General features: G+C 41.8%; 1 protein-coding gene across 5 annotated transcripts in view; it reads left to right on the forward strand.

Moving 5' to 3' along the window:
• Positions 1–18,124, forward strand: part of CABLES1 (Cdk5 and Abl enzyme substrate 1) — a 75,730-nt gene that overhangs the window by 17,881 nt on the left and 39,725 nt on the right. Inside the window, exon 1 of one of the 5 annotated variants that reach the window (XM_026058636.1) lies at positions 339–356. The exons of the other annotated variants lie outside the window; for them this stretch is intronic. The gene's annotated coding sequence lies outside the window, so the exon portion shown is untranslated. Of the gene's footprint in view, positions 1–338; positions 357–18,124 lie in introns of those variants that run through there. 5 annotated transcript variants of the gene reach the window in all.

Raw genomic sequence — 18,124 nt, forward strand, 5'->3', positions numbered from 1 at the left:
GGAATCGGCAATGAGTACTAGAGAAAGAAGGGATGTATGCATGCACATTTAAAGTCCTTGCATTTATATATTTTTTGGCAGAGGAGTTCCAGTAGAGAAGGCTTTCCAAAAAACACCGAATATCACCGTGCGAATCTGTGGGAGTGGTAGGAGCTCTCTCCGTGACTCTGTTGCTCGTAGTGTCTGCCTTGTGACCACTGGTTGCGGGAAGACGCTTCTCCTGAGAGGGACGTCGGCAAAGGCCGGATGGGCTGGGGCGGCTTGCGTAGCTCCCTGCTATGTGTCGGGCGCCCCCAGCAACTAGGAGCATCTGGGTGAATTGCCTGTGATCTGAAATCTCCCGTAACAGGCCCAGGGTAAGGTAGGGAGTGGGTCTGGATGTGGGGCCCCCAGCCCTCTTTTCATCCTACAACTCTTTTCCTAGTGAAGTCCCACAAAATTTGTAATGCTGGACTTGATCAGGCAGGACTTTCGATTTTCTTTCTTCTTTTCTCTTTCTCTCGTGAGTCCGGGTGTCATCATCTGCTGTGCTGAGAGATGTTCAAATCCCAGCTCGAAGCTTTTTCAAAATTACCTGGTTTGTATGAATGCGAGTTTTGTAGTTGTTTTGTGTAGTCACATTGCAGGGGGTACCCACAAGTACCTCATTTCTGGCCGTTTTTTGAAACTAGTCACAGCACTAACCAGTCTCATAGGTTGCCGTATGTTTATGTCTTTAATCCTGTCTTAAGGTATGAAGTTAGTCATGAAGTTTCTGATTAGAATATCTGGGTTTGGATGGCTTAGAATTTTTGACAATAATAGAATTATCGGCAATAATAAAAATACATTAAAAAACAAGAATCAGGACTGCAAAATGGTCACAGCAGATGATGTTGGGATGGGGCACAGAACTGCCCCCCCCTTTTTTTTTGTCTTTTATATTTGTGACCCTTATTTTTAAGAATTTCTCTCCAATTGTTGCTGTAGTCTGTGACTTGAAATAAGGTCATGTCTCCTCCCATACACTCATTCACACCTTCCCCTTGAAATTAGCCAGTGGTATCCTCAAGTAAGGATTTCTATCAGACCTCAGCTCTCCAGGCCTGGTAGAACTGGAAAGGGTTATTGGCTGTAATAGCTTGGGAGATTTGTAATACTGAATTTCATTTCATTTTTCTTTAAATATATGTGCATGGTTTGTCAAATTATTTGCCCATGCAGCCGGAGCTCAAAATGAGTGTATTTCAGAGATCAAGATAAATATTTTTAAAATTAAAGGCTTGATTCTGTCAAAAGCTTAATGAGCATTTAGCTATTCTCTGGAGTAGTTCACTGGGCTTCAAATGGGAGTTAAAAATAACAAACGCTTAGATGAATGATTTCTCTGTTGAGGACTCTACAGTCCAGATGAAAGCTCTTTCTCCAGTTCTCTAGTTCCCTCACAAACATGAGGGGGACAGGATGTGATATTTATAATCTTAAAGTAGGGTAGTGGTTTTTTCTTTTTGATCTCTTTTTTTCAGGAAGGAAAGAAAAGAAAAGTAGGTCCTGCTTTTGCTATCTGCAAACTTTTCAAACAAAATAAATGCTTGGGAAGGGACAGCAATAGTTTCCTTCTTCCTCCCATTTTCCTCCCAGCTTCCCCTTCCCTCCCCCGTTATTACTACATGCTCAAAATGTTGGAGAGATTTGTGCTCAAGAAGGTTTGGGTGGGTTTGGAGGGTTTGGGGTTTGGGGTTTTTTTTGACTTTGGGTAGATACTAAGTAGATACCAAGTATGGAAAACTCTAGGTGCAGAGGTCAGTGTGATGTGAATCAGGAGCCTGACTGGGGCGTACGAGTTTGCATTGTGGTTCTTAGCTGCTTTCAACTATGTACTTAATGCTAACCTATCAGCAGGACTGCCCTAAAGAGCTGGTCTTTTGGGGATGTTAGCCTTTGTGTTGCCCAGGGAAACCTGTAACTTTATTGACATTAAAAAGTGTTTCTCGACGGTTGTCATGAGAACAGGATAGACAGCCTGGTATTCCCTGTTTCAGAGAATTGGTGCTCTGGTTTGCTCAGAAAATCACCACCCTTTAGCATGAAAACAAGAATTTTTGGTGTGTGTGAAGTGACTTGCATGCTGTTTGCCTGCAAATTAAATGAAGCAGGTTGTACAAACAAACGTCAGGTTGGTCTGCTCGCTCTTCTTTCAGATGCCTGTGGAAAATAACCGCAAGAACTGAATTCAAAGCAACCCCTCACAAGTGGAATAGGATGGTTCAGGAAATACGCTGCAATAGGCTGGATAAATACATAGTTTTAGTGATGGCTTGGTGTACCGTTCCTCAGCCAATTAATCCCTCCTTTCCAGAGCACTGGCTTTTCTCTCCCCTGCCCCCTCCCCGGATAATTTGCTAGAAATCACCGAGTGTGCTTAGGGGCTGCCTGATGCACCGAAACCGGGATCCGAATCCCATTTCAGTCACAGCCCTTCTCTGCCCTGTTCGAGGTGAGGGGGACCGGTGCCAGTATTTGGGAAAYCTCGCCGTTTCCTCTGGTGCGGCACGGGGCCGTCCCAGGGGTGCTGCGGGGAAGCCCCCCTTAAATGCCAAGGGGCTGCACGCTCAGTGTCGCGCTGCAGACAGAGGACCTGGAGGAGAGAGACCTCTCCACCCCCAAGAGTTTCCAACCACTTTGCAAAATGCCTCAAAATTCCTTTTTCTCCTTTCTGCCCCCGCTAGCTCGGCTGATGGAAGTGACAGGATACCTCCTGCTCCCTGCGGAGCTCTTCCTCCAGCAGCTGCAGTCTGTGGCTGGCAGCTGAAAGAACCTCAATGTAATAAAATTGAGGGGTAATAGAGGATGGAGAACAGTATGGCCACGCTCCATATGTTATCTCAAATGTCTAACAGAACTTCTTTAATGGAAGAGATTTCTTCTCCGCTGCCTTTTGTTAGATACAAGTCTAAAAGCAAAAATTGGATAAGTGAATATTAATGAAATCTGTTATTAATTATAGCTGGARCATTCTCTGGGAGAAGGGGGTTACATTTTTGTTGGATTTAAATATAACTTTGCTTATGCAATCCTGTTAAACATTGTTGCAGTATGTCACTAAGAAAGCTCATTATATTTGCTATATAAAGATTATGACTTTGGGGGAGATTAAAGTTTTAGTTGCAGTTGCCATCTTTCTTGCGGTCGTAACAGCAAACTGTTAAATATGGAGAAGAGGAGGAAGCTGTGTGTAAGCCAGGTTTTCCGTTTGCCTGGAAATRCAACCATTAATTCTGTTAAACCAAACCAGAGGAAATTCTGTGAGCATTTTTTCAGGAAGCAAAATTCTTTAGAAGGGTGGCATGTTCCAACAATGTGAACCATTTCTKTCTGAAGATGAGTCTTTTAAATCTTATATATGTAGATGAATATATAGTATAAGAAATAAATTAATTTCAAAGGGAAATGTTGACTTCAAGCAAATCAAAATGCTTCGTTCCCCACAAACCTGACGTTTGCTGATGCTGCTGAAAATACTGGCTAAAATGAAAACAGATTTTTTGGGGGGGGGGGGAACGACACAATTTAGTCAAAACCTTGTACCCAGTGACTAGGAGGTGCCCTCCTAGGTGCCCTCCTTTGATGTAGCCCATGTTCCTGATTGCTGTAGCTGCTTAGCGTTTGCAGCCTAAAGATTTTGCCCTTACAGCTCTGTTGTGCGCTTTTTAAACTTTATTTATTTATTTTAGTATTACAAACCTTAGCACGGCCCTTTGGTCTGCTCAGTCCTGTTCTGTGAGCTACTCTRTTCCAGAACTCTGTTCTATTAACAGAAGCTGCGGCTGGTGTCAGTAAAAGCAAGTTTGCCTTTGCTCACAGTGGTTGTGCACAGGGGCACGGCCGCGGTGTTACTGTTCAGGTACCGTTCTGCGATGCATTTTGTTCACACCAAGCGGCACTTGCTTCAGCAAGTCATCTGCTGACCTCAGTAAGAGTGATGTCTGCAGACTGTTAGCTCTAATTGGACACAAGGCACCTGGTATATCACTGATTAAAAATAAGACACTAGTTAGTGTGCAACTGGTTCAAAACCACTGTATAATGATGGTACATTTGCCATCAGATTAGATCATGAGGCAGCTTACTGCGGCTTGGAAAATTAGGATCAAAAATAGTGCTCTAATTAAAACTTCAGCTTCTGAAAGCTCTTCAGAGAAGAAAGATGTGAAAATGCAGATGTATGGGAGAAATTAAGCAGTCTGGATATGCACGGTTCTTGAATTTAAAGAGAATAATTGATTGAACCACTGTGCTAGCACATTTCTCACAGCCACCTTGTCTTAACAAAATTAAAGGAAACATCAGAACGATCTAGGAATAAATTGCCTTGAATATAATCCGTAATTGGTCGATATATTAACATAGTGAATTTAGTAGTTTCTATGGACATGTGGTTGTTCTACATATGCAAATGGCAGCCTACAGTAGCAATTGTCTTGGTTGGGATTTATGAATTTCTCCCATGTTTTAAAAATATTTCATGCACTTTATCACCCATTTATCAGCAGCAAAATAATGTCTCTTTGAAACTTTTTTTTTTCTGATATCATGAGGAGTTGGTTTCCTTCCCAGCCCTTTAGTACAGCAGCAAGATCCCATCAACCTTGGGGTGTCCTGCAAGTCCCTTATGTCTTGGTGGACAGTTTTTAAATACCAGAAAAAAATGAATGCTTGATTTATGAAGAAAAATTATTGGATTCTCATTTTCATACCATTATGTTGTCCTCCTTCCTTTGCATGAAGCAGAAAAGCATCAACTACACTGGAGTTATGTTTTTGCATACCCAAGTGCTCAATCTGATYGGTATTGTGCAAAAGCCTATGTGGTATCTGTATCCGTTGAACCTGAAGGAGTCCAGCCTAAACCTGTGACTGTTTTAGATTCCCACTGAGTGGCTGAGTTTAAGGTGAAACTTGTAGTTGCAGTTGAGAGAAACTCAGGGACAGGGTGGAACTAAGGGAGCGCCGGGCGGGAAGCAGTAACACCAGGTCTGTTGCTGTGATTTGAGGATCGTTTTAGGCTGGTCTAGTTGAGGACTGCAACTGAGCAGGCAGGTCTTTTCCTCCCTCACAGAATTCGATCCATTTGATCACTGTTCGGGTTTTTTTGCTTTTCTGCTTGTTAGCAGGATTGATTCCCTGCCTTCCCAGCTGCACAAGCCCTTCTGCTTTCRTGATGAACAGGGTGGATACATGGTTAAGGCAGGATGGCCCCTTTTGGTCACAGCATAGTTTATTAGCATAAACTATGGCTGGCTTAAACAAATTATGAAGCTGTAGCTTGCAGGAGGTCTATGCAGGGGCTGACCTTTACTTCATTTAATCTTATTTTGGTGTCAGGATGTTCTGTAGGTCTCTGTTTCTAATGGGAAGGTTAACATACAGAGTTGTCTGTGAAGATAGCTTCCCTGTATATCAAGTCTAGCTGTGGGCTATTCTGCACGTAAAGTACCAGAGTTTAGATAATCTCAACAGTGTTTGCTTTTTAAAAACTCCTGTTCATCTTGGACAAAATTAAACATTGTGTTGGTTGGCATCAGTTTAACTAATGCCTGTTTACATCTGGCCGAAGCTTATTTTTATATCTTAAAAGTGATGTTGCATTACCCTAGGTGTTCCCTAGTTTCTAGGGCATGGACGTGATTTTTGGTACTCGTAAATCGTCATGATGATGGTGAGTCAGGTGGCCGCTTGCTCCCTGTGGTGCAGCGCCATTAGGCTGGGCTTGTGCAAGGGATTTGCACAAGCCTGGGTAGGAGCGAGCAGGGGAGAATTATGGAGCACGTAAAACTGTCTCACGAGCCAAACAAGCTGCATAAATATGACAGACTCCAATATCTAAGGTATTAGCCTTGTGTCTGTTCAGAAAATCGCTGTAGGTTTGACTGGAAAGCAATAGAAATGCTCCTGCCAATTAATACGACCTTGGCTAGCAGGGGCAGTTAAATTCCCTTGCCTGTTTATGTGTGTTCTCCAGTGAAAGGCTGACCTAAAGTGCTTCCTGATCAGCATGAGAAATAAAATTTTGAATGATAATTATGTTTACGGCAGGACAGATGTACTAATAACATATCCCCTAAAGACTTCAAATGAGCTATAGAAGAACCAAATTTCTGTTGAAAATGCTGGCAGCAGTGGCATTAATTGTGTAAGTTACATCTGATAATTGTCTTGTTTCATTTGGATGAGGCAGTCGGCTATTAATGGCTTGTGCTCTGGAGTACTGAAACAGCAGACTGCGCAAAATTTGTCAGCATGAATAATATAGTTATAGATTAGCGATGCATCCTCATGGACATACTCTAGTGGTTGGGGAAGGGAAGAAGTGTTACAGTTAATTTCTAATGCTGTTTCATCTTTTATATCAAAATATTTGCTTATGTGCCTTCAGGAGGAGAACTTATTTTTGTTATCTACAAATTATTTGATGTAAGACAAGGCCTGCAGTAAAAAAAAMCAGACTCTCTTTGTGGTTATTGAGGACTGAAATGAAGAATGTCTAATTAGCTGTCTTGTTCCACTTATCTCTTCCACACTGCTGATATGAATGATAACTTTACCCATGTTCTTACATGTTTTAAAAATCCCACTATTCTGCAAATCTAAGTTGTTACAGAGTATGCATGAGTGTGCAAGTGCATGTGTGCATACATATACACACATATATGTATTATATATATATATAATATAAACATGACCTAAAAAACTGTTYGAAGAGAAAGGTATCAAGCATCATTTAAAACAGCAGTAAAATGAAGTGCAAATCAGTGTTCATACTAGATATTGTTCCAGGATTACAGTTAAGTAAAGATCTTGTAGGTAACTAAGCAAATTTAAATCCCTGCCGGTCCAAATTGAATTACTTCTTGTGACATCCTAATTCATTTGCATTCCCAAAGCGTGTTTCATTTCATCTGTGGTATGCCGAGCTGCAGAGAGTATCCCAGAGGAGTACACTTCTAGCAGTCCTAACCCACATCCTTTCCCTGCCTGATTAATCTGTAAATCCTTTCAAATTTCTCTCCTGTGCTGTTAGAGCAAAGCATCCCTGCGTAAGGCACGTGAGCAGAATCCTGCAGTGTGCTCCCTTAGCATGAGAAGGGCTCTTTGTGTGCTTCATGAGGCTACGCTTTGGGGGGCGTTGTGGGGAAACAGAGCTGACTTTCTGAAGAATGCAAACCATGTTCGTCGGGCGGCCGCCAGGAGCTGCTGGCCTAGAGGAAATGACTGGAGATGCTCTGAGAAACTTGTCCTTGGTTCCTTGTAACCTTTTGTCAGCTTCGGTCGTTGCTAATGAGCTGCAAAGTTGCCACTGAGTCAGATGTCAAAGCGCCTCGTTTTCTGATATCAAGAAAAAAACCTCCAAATGATGGAGAACCAGGCAGTAACGCAGCCTCTGAAAGAAATCTTGGCCCCCTTGTCTCTAAAGGATGCTGCTGACAGTAGAGATTTGGAGAAGGGAAAGGAGGGGGAAGGACAAACAGACAGAAAATCTTTGTTAGCTTGCATCCGTATAGGTTTTATCCTTAACCTTCGTCATGTGAGGGAAGTGGTTATGTCATCGATTTGTTCCAGGCAAACAGGCAAAGCATTAGGTATCAAATATGTCCATTTCTGCATTGGCTTAGAGGTTTTTCCTCCTAAAACTGTCTAAAAAGCATGTGTATATAAACAAATACCAACAGAGAAAAATACAAAAAAATAGGTTCTCAGCTAAAGAAGGGCTAGATAATTTTTTCCCTCACTTACTTTAAGGAGATGTGATGATGGTAGAGGACCTTTAAGAAATTCCTATTCCAAAGATCTATGACTCTAGCTAAGGCTGTACTTAGCACAGCTACCTTAGTACCCACACTGGTAGGAGCACACAAAAACAGAAACGCTGCATCACTGCGTATGCTTGGATTTCCATACCAAGTTTTTTCACATCACCTGGCTCCGAGTTGCTCCTGGACTTTCCCAAACATTGGAAGACAGGCACCTCCTGCAGCTGGCTTCAGTTCTGCTTGGAGAATTTGAATTATTGGCCGTGTCTCATGTCCATCTGAATATTTTGTTAGTAAAGCTTATCACAATGGCTTTTAGCAAGGGAGAAGTCTCTGTTTCCCAGTGCAGGATCCTAACCTGCCTTTCCTGAGCCTAGGAGGCATAGGATGGAGATTCTCTAATAAACTGCCCCTCCGAAAACTTTAGTCATTTTTGGACATTTCCCCCACCTACCGTGATTGTAGGCCCCCATTTGAAGTAGTGCACRTTTACTATAAGTTCTCCCAGTAGCTCCTGTCCACAGGTAACATAACACTTGTATTAAGAATTTGCTTGTGATTTTAACAGCTGGGTAACTCAGATTGGTTAGACTTTCTTTAATGGTTAACCTGTGAACCAGTTCTCAATTCATTATCTCTACCAGAAGAACATGGGTTGCAACTGTACTCTTAATGATTACTTTGCCTACTTTTTTTTTTTTTTTTGCATATGAACTATAGATAGATCAGGTCAAGAGCTCAAGACACATTAGAAGTGGGTCACTGTGACATTAGTGGTAGCTCAGCTAAATTCGTACCTTCTTCATTGCATAATGTGAATGCAGTGTATCTTTTGGGTGTGCTGAAGAGCCTGAACACRTCAGGAATCATCACTGGCATTATTTGGCACAACAATCAGGGTGCTTAAAGAGCTGCACGCTTTCTCCTCTGCAAACCATCAGTACCTGAGCTGCTGCCTCTGTTTCTTCTGCTGCAGCTTGACTGTACGTGAAGATAGTGAACATGGTACTGTCATGGGTGACCCAAGACAGGGAAGCTCACCAAGGACATACATGTGAAATCTGGGTGTTGTGTTCACTCTCCCTTCTAGTATCACTGGTCTTAAAACAGCCCTCTAAATAGCAATCTGGTGTCTGGATTTGTCATAATGAGGTGCTTCTTATTGCTCTGATAATATAAAATATCAGTAGACCCAGGCTGCCTGTGTCCTGGCAGCTTTTGTCACTTTTGGCATTTTGATGAATCTGCTTTTTTTTTTTTTTTTTTTAACTGTTTGAAAAGTTGTATCTCAGGAAGGGATAATTCCTGGCCTGTGAACTAGTTGGCACCCAAAAAAATTCACTCCATCTAATAAGTAGGAGACTGCTCAGAATTAATTAACTAACAGATAACAGAATTACCACTACTCCCATACCTCTGATAATTCAGAACTTTGACAATAAGTGGGGAATATGAGAATACAAAAATCCATAAATTTGGGTTCCTTTCAGGTCCGGCTTTATCTGGGGTTGCAGAGTACAGTATATTCCCAGAGCTGGTGAGTGGGGATCTAACCTTGGTAGGAGACTGTTTGCTATAGGGAATGGGCTGGATGCTTTCTGAGCCTCCAGCCCGTGCCGATCTCTGTGCGTGCTTTTGGGGAAGTATTGATGCTGGGAAAGCAGTTCTCTTTATTTTTTAATGTCGCCAGCTGCTCATCGGGAGGTCTCGGTGTGGTTTCATAGCTGCATTTGCCAAGTCAATTAAAAGTTTGTTCAGCATGACTGCTGGGTGCTCTGTGAAAAGAGGAGGGAAGGGTTTCTGACAAACTTCTCTAAGTATTTGACATTACCACCGTAACTTAACAGTGGGCAAATGGTACGGTTAAACAGTGAAACATTACCAATATTGTGAGGAGTCCCCATCATGCGTACTGGGGGTAGGGAGGAGTGAGGTTCTTCACAGAGAACCTCTCCCTGAGATGTCACCCTCTTATCGTGGTTAGCCTTTGCGTGTTTAACTGCAGTAGGATGTGCAGTCGTGTTCAGTTCATAGCTGTTCTTTCACTGTGAGGATTGTGTGCACTAAATGGAATAAACCAGTTGCTGAAACATTTTAATTTTTAATAGCAATCTGTACCAGAAGAAGGCAACCTCAAACTGGGAGTGTGCTAATTGGGTATGCTGTGCTAAGCAAGAGACCTCAACAGTGAAAGAAGAAAATGGTCTAATCTTCTGCTACCACTTATCAACCCAGCACCCAGTAACAAGAAATCACTGGCAGTGGCAGGAGAAGTTCTGCCAGCAGAACGACAGTCCCAGTGGCAGGGACACAGGAAAAGAGGAGATAGTTTGGTCTAGCCAGGGCGATTACGCTGGTTGGCTCCAGGATTTATCTTTAATGAAAAGAGCGGGAAAGCGCTCTCTTGCAAGCCCTGGACTCTCAAGCTAGCATGTCAAAGCAGTTATTCCTGACAATAAGGATCTTTCTTTACCCTAATAATGCATATGGTTTTACCATTTTGAATCGTGGTTCTGTTGTTGCAGTATGTTTTTAAAGTAAACAGATCATTTTATGCTTAAATGTCTTTGGCATTAAAACTGACTCTGCGTGAACTAATAAACAAGAGGGCATTATGGGTGTGGTAATATTTAAAATTCGGGCACTGGACTGTCTTCCAGGACCTAGTGTTATCTCAGATATCCAGAAGTATATCCAGTATTCGATACTGAATATCTGATATTTGCCATCTCTGAACCATATGAATTGGCTTGGGCTTTAGCAATACATGGACCAGGAGAGGAAGGCATGGCCAGTGTTAACTTCTCGGTATGTAACAGGATGCTGGGAAAGAGCACCTGATCCGGAGGGAATTTGTAGCAACTGTGCTCAGAACTAACTCCAAAGTCTGCACTGCTGAACACACCCTGATAGTCACCATCTGCGCCCGAGTTCATATCTCATGCATGAAACACCTCATGTTAGCTTTCACTTCTTTCTTTTGGTCTTTATGCTCTGCTCACAGAGGAGACTTTTTTTTTTTATCAGAAGAATTTTATCCAAGCAATTCGCTATGTCTAAGATACATTTTCAGTGGGGAGATTTATTAACGCCTGTTGATATCTCTTCTGATCTGAAGCTGTGACAATACAGAATTTATTTTCCCAAATAGTACATGTGTGTCTTGAGGCAAGACAGACAGGAGATAGGGTTGGAGGTAATCTAAGAAATATCAAGAATTAAATAAAGCAAAACAAACAGGAAAAGGCTGTAGTTTAACCTCAACTTTCAAGAGTATTTCTTCGCTAATTTCAGAACTTTTCCTATTCTGAAATATGACATTAGTGGATTTGATACTTTAAAAGCTGGTCTTGTAGTGTGGCTTATTCAAACATTGCTCTTGATTTCAGTATTTATTCTTTATTTCTGTTCTTAGGAATAGGTGTCCTTAGAATCTGACTCTTCAGTAGCAACATTGCTTGTGGATAGACATAAATGTTCRTTATTTTACAATGCACAGAGTTGAGTTTGTCAGGCAGAAACAACACATGAAGAATCCGTTAGATTAACGTTTATCAGACAAAAGCTATTATGCTCCAGGTTTTACTGTAGAAAAAGGACATAAAGATGAAGAACTTGTATGTTCTTTACAGTGCTGTTGTGTCTGCCTTGGCAAGCACCCTCGTTGTCATAGAATAGATGATTAATCTTGTTTTGCTCCTTTGCTAGGTTTGAGCGTCTTTAATAAAGCTGGTGCCCAATGATACCTTACCATGATAAGATGTGTTAGGCTGTGAGGTAATGGTTTCTGAAGAAGAGAGCTATGGCAGTGTTCTGGCGTATTCAAAATAAATCACTGCACACAAGCTTTCTCAAAGTTATCTCATTGCTGCAGAGTCAGTAAAGTTAATAGRAGACAGTTAATCTGTAAATCCTTGGTTACATATCACGGATGTAGGTTTGGGGTGTTTCAGGAACTTTGAGAGCTCTGCTGTCTTTAAACGGATCTTACCGAGTGCAGTGTAGCTCCTTGTTATGGCTTGCTTGTGGCCAGTAGCAGGAGGATTGGGTGCAGAGGCAGCCACCTACAGAGAAGGTGGTTTCAAGCAGGATCCATCTTCTGGGAATGAACTGGGAATCCAGCTGAGGAAGGTAGAAATGAAGGGGACTCTCGAATCGATGACATTTGGGGATTGCTCCTCCATTCTTGCTAAACTCTCAACCCCCCCCTTTTTCCTCCTCCAGAGACTTCATATCAGTCCCTAATTTTGAATGTATTTCCTCCCAGAACCACATCTTCTAGCAAGATTGGTAATGCATGTATTAAGTGGAATTGTGCAAGATGCTGAAAAAAAAAAAAAAAAAACAGTTCCACCATATTTCCTGTGTTCCTGCACACGTGTGGTGCACACACATGCTATTCAAATGTTTTGTTAATAAACAGTTTGCTTCTCAGCAATACTCGTATAACTCCACTATCTCTTCACAGTGCTGTTAGTCCTGATTTTATATTTGATAGAAGTCCACCAGGTCCAGCTGATGACTGTGGAATACTGGGACAGAGTCATGATAGAAATGTCAGCCATTTACAAAAATAAGTGCATAAAACTGTATAAAAGTTCATGAACAAAATACTGTGTTGCATTGGCACATTGTGAAATGTCAGTAGAATACTTTAGTATTGTCATTATTAATTCAATTTATTGTTTATTTCTTTTTGTACTCTGTATCTGACACASGAATAATTTGTATGCAATCTCTTGATATGTCTACGAAAATCCTATCTTCAGGATGGCAGTATATGTACCTGGTACACTCACATGTTATATGCGGACAAGTCAGTAGGCAGCAGTTTACTGTGTTTTTCCAAGCTCCTGCCCTGTGAATTGTGAAAGGATGAGGCTTGGAGAAGGTTTCAGATGGCAATACGGGTAGGATAGTAAGTGCAGGGAGGATGTCTGCTTTGGGAGGAGTTTGGCAATGAGACATGTTCGTGTCATAGCTCCTTCACTCCTTGTTTTCYGCCCGTCTTTCTGCTTATCCCCAAAGAGTTGATGGAGACTGAACAGGCTCTTGGCGTAGTATTATTCTCCTAATTATCTCTAGCCTAAGGTTTGAAGGCTTCTCTCTCCTTGTAATATGTTTCCCAACAGAACCAGGTTGTTGACAGTACCGTTGGCTCCAAATTTGTGTGTCAGAGAGACCTTCATTCACACCACACTGCAAAAGGCTCTGGTCATAAACCATATTTACATCCTGCCTGGAAGCAGGTGACTTGTAAATGCATTTCTCTTGGTATATCGTGTGTGTGTGTGTGTCTGGTGGATTGAGCTACTGAATTGACAAACTAATTAACCCATTTTCAACATATACCAGATGTTTTAACTCCTGGCCTGGGTAGCCTTGCCAATACACTACACAGTTTAAAAGTTCTAAATTGGATTTGATGTTCTTTACGGAGAAAGGCTTTGCTACATAATTATGGCACATAATTAAACACTGCTTTATATCAGTTTGGGCAGCTCCTGGAAACTCTGTTTTCCTTAGTAATATTTAATAGTCTCAGGATTTGTTTTTCCTGTGTTTGTCTTTTTCCGATATTGGCAAAAAAGCAGGCTGAAAACTAGCTGGGACATAGGAATTCCAGTAAAAACTGCAGACAGAGGGTGAGAGGTGACTCATTAGCAGGGCTTTCCTCTGGGTTAACATTGGGTCACGGAGTYAGAGGTCATGAAGTGAATGGTGATAAATATACAACTGACATCCTGTTTCATATTTCAGAAGGATGAAATAGCCAGTTTAGCCTGGGAGTTTGGGTGGAGGTATGTAGCCAGCAGGCCAACTAGGAATTGGAGGGGGGTGGCATTCAGGTGCCCACGGTGAGGAGCTGGGGAAGGCGTYAGGATGGCGCGTGCAGCGTGCATGCCTGTGGCTGCGCAGGACAGGGCACTGCCTGGGCCTGGAAACCCTTTGCTAATTCCCCTGGCTCAGGAAAGAGCCAGCAAACACATTGCCATTTATACCCAAATCCTAACCCCAAAGGAGTGGGAGGAGAATGGTAAATCAAAACGTACCTTTTTGGAGATCAGAGTTACCTGGAAGATACGCTTGTGGCCAGCATGCGCTGAAGGGACTGTGAAATACTGAAGCAGCAGAATTTGTTATGAACTATAGACTAAAATGTGTGTGTGTGTGTGTGTGTGTGTGTGTATATATATATTAGTTTTAGCCTTTTTTGCTTCCAGTCTAGCACCTAGAAGCCTCACCTTAGATCTTGCTGAATACTCTTCTTGTTTTCCTTTTACTAGTCAAGCCTTCTTGGTATTGGGGAAGCAATGTAAAGCATGATGAAAAAACAGTCTTAGGGTGTGCTGCTCCCATAGAGGTAGGATTGAGATAGTGCTCTGCCTAAGTTGTCTCAAGGGAGCTGCAAGCCCGGAATGCGTTTTGGAAACTGCCCAGGGCGTGTTTGCAAAGGACTACAGTCAGTTGGCTTTTGGGCACCAGCTCCTCCCAGCATCCCRAACTAGCACCTTTAAAAAGGGCAGATGGCAAAGGGAAACCCTCCGCTTACATCAGTTGACAGGCCCTGAAGCATCATTACAGGTATCCTGATTTTATTCCCCATCATTGCAAGTTTTACAATGGCTTTCTTTTCATTCCCCTTATATCCATATTTAGGATAGTCTTTCTGAATGCAGGACACATCTTTTGTGACAAAGGCACAGTCAAAATGAGCATTTCAAAATTTTCAGAATACCAGACAGTCTGGTGCTTTTCTGATGCTCCTAAATCACAGTATTAGAAATGCAGTTATAACCGGAAGATAACAGCCCTTGCATTTCTACCCAGTGGCTCTTGCTCATGCATGTTCATTTTTCTCATACCTAAGCTGGCCAGCTGAAGGGAAGAGGCGACCATATGGACACGTGAACTACCAACAGCCTTCAATTGCTGAGATGCCTTTACTCCCTGAAGTTCTTCTATCTTTGCTAACTCAGAAAATGTCCAAGTGATTAGCACTAGTGTGTCCCATGGTAATTGTATCTCTAAGGGGATTTGCATAGCAGTGATGAACCCAGGCACATGTAACTTTCTGAGTAATAATGAACCGTATCCATATTTGCTCATCTGAAGTAGAGCATTTCTTTAGATGGAGACAGAGCTACAGATCTAGCTCAGTTTCTTCAAGAGCTTTAACTCCTGGGTTCTGGGTGAGTTGCTTGTGGGCTTGCATAATACCCACTTGACAGGTGTCTCTGTAAATGCCCTGAAAAACTGATTTGTCCCAAACAAACAGGGGAAGGTTGTCCTAATGGATGACTGTGATCTGGGAGCCAGCAATACCTGCGCTATTGGCTGCAGAAGTTGCAGGTTCATAACCTTAACAGAAGCAAGGGGGACCAACACACCCACAACTTTTACAAAAATTAAGTATATTTAAAGTGTAGCTATTTCCTCCTGGTTTTGTAGCTGTGCCAGAAAGTCATTACACATGGATTTATTTTTCCTTATCTCTTGGATTATCATCTGCTTCCTTCCTTCCTGAATGGATTTATCCAGAGTTCTGATTGCAGCTCCTTATTTTTATCACCTTCTTTCTATGTGGCTTAAGATTTTGTGTGTTTAACGTAATTGAGATGAGTATTTTGCAGCAATTGATGATGAAATTAATTTTTCAGAGATTAGGGGGTTGGTTACAGTGAATCTTTTTGTAGAGTACTCATTTTGGCTTTTTGCTCTTTTGGTTACAGACCTGCTTTATTTCATTCGTTTTTGTGCTTTATTTTATTTTTGCAACTGAGACACATATTAATCTGACTTTGGAGAGGGAAAATAGACATTTTAGATTTTAAGACCCTTACACAGAAATTCAGACATCTGGTCATTGATAAATCCAGTATGCAGACAGGATCATGAATGTCTTAGAAAGCAACATTTTAAAATACCAGTGCACTAAATACCTCTGGTCTCTTTCTTTGGATTTGGTTTGGAATTTGATCTTAGGGTATTAGTTGTTTCTAGGCTCATGTAAAAAGTGCACAGTGAACAGGGAAGAAACAGAAAAGTTTATTTTAGATAGATCTCTAAGGAAAAGTGATTTACATGATTTTAAAATAGAAAAGTCAATAAGTTGCATGAGGCTGTGATCAACAGCGTGCTACAAGGGCTGGTCCTTAGAACTAGGAGGTCACCGTCTTTAGGAGCTAAAAATGTTCTCTTGTATATGCATGGAAGTGAGGGGAGAGAGGGGTGAGTTGGGTTTACCTAGGATGAGGTAGATAAACTAGAGGAACAATTTTTTTGAGGCTTTGCCTGGACTAGGAGAAAACGTTTTTACTAAAACATCTTTAATTTTAGTATAAAAGCCAGTTGTATTTTAGTGTGTGTTAACTAGCTAAGATATACCCTATACAAGTTTTTAAAATGTTCATATATTCAAGACTCATGTGCCTATGGACTTATCCCAGAAGCATGAATCTTGTATGAGTCATATAATGCTATTTTGTTTGGGTCTGTTTATAGATACTCTTATCTAACACTAGAAGGATTTTCTCCTACTTATTTTTGAAGCAAGACACTTACTATAAAACAGGTATCAACACAGCTTTGCATCAGAATGGTGGTGATCTGTGGTATAAAACAGTTTTGGTTATTTCAGTTGAAGTCTATGTATATGAGCTGGTAAAATAAGTTAATAAGTTTTTGAAGAATAACGCCTTTAAAAGTTGTATGGACAAGCCTTGACCGCTTGCCTACAGAGAGGAATATGATAAATTGATTTAAATATTAAGCACAAGTTGAAGTGATTAATTTTTAATAGAGACAATGAAAAACTGGCTTTGCTTGTATTCCCTGACCCTTTCAAAAGCTTTACTTTTTCAAAAGTAGTTTTTTTTCTTTTCATGTGCATGTGGCACAGGATGTGAGTTAGCTCACAGYAGGTAAGTTCACTGGTTGGCATTTGTGCTATAATATCCAGCTGTGGAAGGCTTATACATATTGGTATTTAGGTCATCTTAATTAGGCCTCAAAATAAAGATTTAAGATAAAATGGAATAATTGCACATACTTCATTGTGGCTGAGGCTCTTCAGTGAAAAGAGGGTGCAGTTCCCGGGCAGCATAAACTCATTGAAGCAGAGCTGCTGCAAGCCTGCCTCACCGGCGCTCCTGGGAGCCTGCGGGGAGCCGAGCTGATTAAAACTAATGATTCTGGTGAGGTGAAGGATGGGGCAGTTTTCAGCTGGGTTGACTGCAGTACCGGATATGCCTACTCTCAGTAGTCCCAAGGCCAGCACAGGGAAGAAGGTGGGCTGGGGCAGCCCCAGTTTAGATCATTTTTAGGCTTTGGTGGGACCCATACTCCAGTTTTGGGGACTTCATCTTTTCTTTGTTCCTTTCTTCCTTCCTCGATGGATTTGTCCAGAGTTCAGTTTGCATTCAGCTATCAGTGCCCCTCTTCCAAGCTTGGATGAGCACAGCAGCTTTCCCCACTTTTTTCAGAACCTCTGGGAACTTACTTGCCATATTTAGATCCCCCCAAATACTACAAAAACACTACCGGTGAACGTCGGTGCGAGTTCTTTCGTGCCCAAAGTGGTGGCAGTGATTCCTATCCAGCTTGTGTCGCGTTCCCGGTTTGCAGCCAAAACACAGGAGGCAGCGTGCATTCACTGTGCTGGGTGTAACAGCACAGTTAAGAACAGCAAGGGGTGCCAAAGGGATTTGGACGGTCAGCGGACAGCCAGATGACCAGTGTGTAAAGCTGCCCTAGAGTTGATGAAAAGTGACCATACGTATTTCTGCCAACCAATGAATGCATCTGCTTTAGTCACAGATGCAAACCTAAGATATACAATCTTCAAACCCATCTCCACCCAACCATCAGCAATGAAGTTGAGGGTGATGTGTAACTTTGGCTGAGGGAAGACTTGGAGGAGAGTTATGATGGTGGTTGGAATATGCACCTGGTGTTGTACAGCGCCTTAAGGCTTCTAGCCTGCAATCTAGGTGAAATATTACGTTATTAGTTTGATACATTTAATAGGATTAAGGTAGTAAGATTGTAGTGTCGTTAATCTCTCTTTGACTAATGAGCATGCAAAGTTTTAGTATGCTTTTTGCAGTGTATCACCACAAGATGGGAGGGTATCATTGTCTAAGTGCGCTATTAAGCTAATAACGTATAAAGAGCTATTAAAAAGCAACAGTTGTCATTTGCCACATCAAGCGGTGCTGGTAGTTGAAGCCTCCCACCTTTGTTTATGGACTAATGGAATTGAAAATGGAAGGGAACTTCTCTTGCTTTGAATTTCTCCCTAGAAAAATGTCTCTGCCCACTGACTATGGGTG

The sequence above is a fragment of the Apteryx rowi genome, unplaced genomic scaffold, assembly GCF_003343035.1.
Source record: "Apteryx rowi isolate R43461 unplaced genomic scaffold, aptRow1 scaffold_149, whole genome shotgun sequence".
Lineage (NCBI taxonomy): Eukaryota > Metazoa > Chordata > Aves > Apterygiformes > Apterygidae > Apteryx > Apteryx rowi.